Genomic DNA, 5,469 nt, shown 5'->3' with positions numbered 1-5,469 from the left:
TACTCCCACTGTCATCCAGGTTGTTCATGTAGATCTCATCCATTTCTCTGTCATTGGGTGATCCCTGTGTCTTTCCTAGGGTCCCATTTTCTAGGTAGCCTCCCTGGAGTTGTGTAGCAGTCTAGTCATCTTTGTGTTATATCTAGGAGATCACTTTCTAAATATAACACCAGTATCACAGACACTGAGAGAAACAATCAATCAATGGGATCTGTTGAACCTGAGAAGCTTTTGTAGAGCAAAGGACACAGTCAACAAGACAAAGCGACAGCTTACAGAATGGAAAAAGGTCTTCACCAAGCCCACATCTGACAGAGGGCTGATATCCAGAATATATAAAGAACTCAAGAAATTAGACATCAAAATGCCCAACAGTTCAATTAAGAAATGAGCTATAGAACTAAACAGAGAATTCTCCACAGAGGAAGTTCAAATGGCTGAAAGACATTTAAGGAATTGCTCAACATCCCTAACTATCCGGAAAATGCAAATCAAAATGACTCTGAGATACCACCTTACACCTGTCAGAGTGGCTAAGATCAAAAACACAGAAGACAGCTTATGCTGGAGAGGATGTGGAGCAAGGGGAACTTTCCTCCACTGCTGTTGGGAATGCAAGCTTGTACAGCCACTTTGGAAATCAATGTGGTGCTTCCTTAGAAAACTGGGAATCCATCTCCCCCAAGACCCAGCTATAGCACTCTTGGGCACATACCCAAGGAATGCTCAATCATACCACAAGGGCATTTGCTCAGCTATGTTCATATCAGCTTTGTTTGTAATAGCCAGAACCTGGAAACAACCTCAATGCCCTTCAACTGAAGAATGGATAAAGAAAATATGGTACATATACACAATGGAGTACTTACTACTCAGCAGAGAAAAACAATGACATCATGAGGTTTGCAGGCAAATGGATGGATCTAGAAAAAAATCATCCTGAGTGAGGTAACCCAGACTCAGAAGGACAAACATGGTATGTACTCACTCATAGGAGGATACTAGATGGACCATGTAATTTTTAACTGATGATTGTTCTTATTGTATATAGTTTTACTGTGTTTGAGTTGAAACCTTACACTTTTATTTAGATAAAACGGGGAAATGCTGTGGGATATTTGTACATTGTGTGAAGTTGTGTCACTGTGATTTGTTTAATAAAGAGCTAATAGATAGGCAGGAGAGGTTAGGTAGGACTTCTGGGCAGAGAGAAAGAAGGAGGAGGAGGAATATTAACATTCAGATTACTCCAGGGAGACACCAGGAGACTTAGATCAAGTCAGACATGCAGTAATGGAGAAGATGTAAAAAAAGCTACATGGTAGAATATAGATTAAGAGAAACAGGTTAATTTTAGTTATGAGAGCTAGTAGGATAATCCTAAGCTAAAAGCAAAGCTTTCATAAATAATAAGTCTCCATGTGATGTGAGCTGGCAGCACAAAGAAAAATCTGACTAGAGGCTCATTCAATTTTGAGAACATTAAGTAATTTATTTTATGGGTGCAATTGTTTTGTTTACTTGTATGTGGGTATATCACATATATGTCTACTTCCAAGGAGGCAATAAGAGAACATCAAATGAACTGACACTGTAGTTACAGATGGTTGTGATCCATAATGTGGATTCTGGTAACAAAACCTGTTTCATTTTAGAGAACAGCAAGTGCTCTGAATCACTGAGTCATCTCTTCAACTTCCTATTTCACCTTTATATTAACAGTAGTATACATCATATTTCAATACTTCTTCATTTCTCCAATTCTTGACACTATTTACTTACTCTTGTGAGCATATGGTTAACATATGTTCCTCAGAAAGTTCATGTGCTTAAAAATATGTGTTGGTGCTAAATTGGTTGTGCCTTTAACCAGGTTGATACTATTGGGCTAACTAGGTCATGGGGATAATCACTAATTGAAGGACCAAAAAAGGGGCTTATTTGGTTTACAGTTTTAGAGGTGTAAGGATAAAGTGCAGACATGAGGACAGTTTTAATGAAGACTCTATTGCGGTGGTGATTAATGGACAGCAATGGTAGTAGTTTGTGTTGGAGTATGTGGAGGAAGTACACATAACCATTAACTTAAGGACTTTCCCTGTGAATCTCACTTCTCTATGTGTCCCAAGAGAGAAACACTGGGCCAAGTTCAATCATGCTATTTCTTTGGCAACTCTGAATCCATATTTTAGAGAATCATGTTCATATTTGATTTATGCTGTGATTGTGTTATTGTGTGTGTGTATGTGTATATGTGTGTGTGAGAGATCTAGATATAATCACATTCTTATAGTTTTCTGAAGTTTTAAACAGACTTTTCAAAACTTGGTGTTTACACATGTTGAAAAATGACAATGTATGCCTTCATCAAATTTCCTCTGTTTAATATTTCATATTCTGATGATTAATTTGACATAATTAGGAATCCACAATAGCATATTACTGTTAACCACACATCACTGGGATGTTGCATTTCTCCCTCAGTATCCCTTTATCTTTAGAATTTTGTTCTAGAATATTTAGTTATCAATTACTGTTGCTACTTTTTTTACTTGCAGTGTTATGCCGGGCTTTCTTTGGTTCTGATGATGTTGATAGAATTAAAGAGCATTGCTATGGTGTTGGGCAGAGTGTTCTCAGTTTGCGTCTTGGCAATGTTTTTCTTATAGTTGGAATTGGCATCTCTCAGTCTATTTGATGTGTTGTCATTGGCCATCCTAAGTTGATAGCCTGTAAACAGCTTTATTTCCCACAAGCCATGAGCATGAGAAAGTCCAAAGTGAAAATGTTGGGTAGACTTGGTGTCTGAAGAGAGCAAACTTTCTAGTTCACACATTGTGCCATTTTGCTATGGCCTTGCATATTAGAAGGGTAGAGTCTTTTGCATCTTTCAAAAATGGGGAATCATCTCATTTATTAATGTTTCACCCTCATCTCCTAATTATCTTTTAAAATCATCTGAGGGTTAAAGTTTTTCAATGTTTGTGCTTAGAGGAACAAACTTTTCCCTGGCCAATCTAATATTGGTAGATCTTTCTAGTTTTGATTCACTTTTTATCTGATTTATATCAGCTGCTAAGTATTACTCTGGACTATGATCTAATAGTACATTGTTTATTATATTTTTCAAAATGTTCCAGATTTGAACATTGGGATCCATTTATGCCAGTGCCTATAATTAGTTCACTGTGTTTCACCATACAGAAATGCCGAAGCTGGGTTCCTATTTAGAATTAAATTTCAATGTATCAGGATTCAGGATATCCTCAAGCCATATCCCAACCATAGCAATTCTCAGACCCCATTGATCTGGTTTTATCCCTTTTGTCTCTCTGAGTACTTCCTTATTTTCTAACATCATACAATGGATTTAGTATATTTTCTTTTACAGATCATGGTTTTCTCATTTCTTCAAAGAAATCTGTTTCTTTTTTCTTGAAGAATAGTCTAGGAAATCAAGGTATAAATATAATGCATTCTCCCATATTTGACAGATTTCCTGAGTTGAATGTCAAGCCATGTTATTACTACTTCTAACATTTGTCCACTGAATGCGTTTCAGTCTCCTGTATGAAATCCCATCTGTATTCTTTTCTTCAGATGGGACTTAATGGTTCTAGTGTAGTCCATGGTGGTTCCCTACCTTTGATCCTAGGGAAGAGCCCTGCTTATCCTTCCTTACTAATCTAGACCAATATTCTATTCTAGTTTGCATGTCAATCCTCACCTCAATTCCTTTCCTTGCTAGTCCACATCATGACCCTCTACAGTTTCATGTTAATGTGTCCTTTTACAGTTTTTGAGGGACCTAAGTATGATGTAGCATCTTTGGGAAGAGATCAACAAGTAAGTTTATTCTGAAAATAAATACAGCCACTAAAAGCACCCTTGTCGATTTATGTCAGTAGGTTTACCGGAGTTATTGATGTGGTTGCTTGTTTTTCTTTAGGCTTGAAATGGTTTCTGAATAATGTTGGTTTCTGAGGTTTGGAGAACAAAACTTGCAGCAATAAGGTGAAATAATGGGTTGGATAACAGTGCTCTTAAATGTTGGTGGCTTCTTTTCTTGTAGTTTTATCTGAGTTACAGTCAGTAGACTAAAAATAAAGCTGAACGTGGCATTTCTGGAGTCAAACAAGGTTGTTTAGGTTCAGGCTTTCAGTGATCCCTCATATGGCCTCTCAGAAATTTCTTTGAAGTGTTGATTAAAGTGCCTGTCAAGTTTTTTAATTTTTTTCTGTTTTTCAGACAGACATACATACATACAGACAGACAGACAGACACACACACACACACACACACACACACACACACACACGCACACCATACACTGTGTTTTAATCAAATATATACCCTCCTTTGCCTCTGATTTCTCCCCTATCCTCCTGTCATATTCCCCTCTAAACCTTGTGAATTACCTCCCTCCCCACAACTCTAATAATCCACTGAGTCAATTTAGTGTTGTCCATGTGTACATGGATGTCGGGCCATTCTATGGAGATTGGGTATCTTTTTCACGGGAGGCATCCTTGAACAAAACTGACCCCTCTCCCCTTCAGAGGATTTGCCTGTGACTGTGAGAATTGGGTTTTCTATTTTGGTCACACAATGAAAAAACAAATTCCTTAGCTGATGATTTACCTGGAATTCTCTGTACTTTGAAATGCACATGAAAATAACTTAAAATCTTTCAAAACTACTTGCCTTTCACCTTGAAAATGTTTACTCATTGTACTTTTGTCCTAAGATGCTATAAAATTAGTTTTCTAAATTAAAATTACTGAGGCTGGTGAGTTAGCTCAATGGTTAAGAGGACTGGATGGTCTTTTAGAGGATTTGTGTTCAGTTTTCACCATCCATATGGTGACTCACAAACCTCTCACACCAGTTCCAGAGTATCTGACATCCTCTCCTGGAGACCTGACATACTTGCATGCAAAAAAAAAAAAAAAAAAAAAAAACCCTATATACATAAAAAAAAGTTAAAACTTAAAGCAACTTTATTGAGTTTGCCAAAGTCAGTCACCTTGAGCAAGAAACTAAAGTATTATAAAGCACACCTATCACTGCCTTCATATGTGTATGTTCAGTTCAATGCCTGTGAGTTAAACATTTTCACAATAAACTCTTTAATTAAGAAAATATATTGCAAAAATAATCATAAATCAAGAGGGATTATCTATTTTTATCTGTTTGGACATTAATATTTATCTCCTTGGCAATTGAAAGAACAGATAGAAGCTAAAAAAATATGGTTATAAAACAAATAGCTTTATCACATCATATAGAATTTTCTCATTATTGAGAGAGAGAGAAAAGGAGAGCGAGAGACAGAGAGAGAGACAGAGAGACTGAGAGACACACAGAGAGAGAGAGACTCACTAAAAAATAGAAAAATAGCAAGGAAACCAATACTGAGGTCAGGGTCCAAGCTCCACTCCAGGATCCCAATTCATCATCTTGTAATTA

The sequence above is a fragment of the Onychomys torridus genome, chromosome 10 (assembly GCF_903995425.1).
Source record: "Onychomys torridus chromosome 10, mOncTor1.1, whole genome shotgun sequence".
Lineage (NCBI taxonomy): Eukaryota > Metazoa > Chordata > Mammalia > Rodentia > Cricetidae > Onychomys > Onychomys torridus.
The sequence above is the reverse complement of the archived record's forward strand: the minus strand, read 5'-3'. Positions refer to the sequence as shown.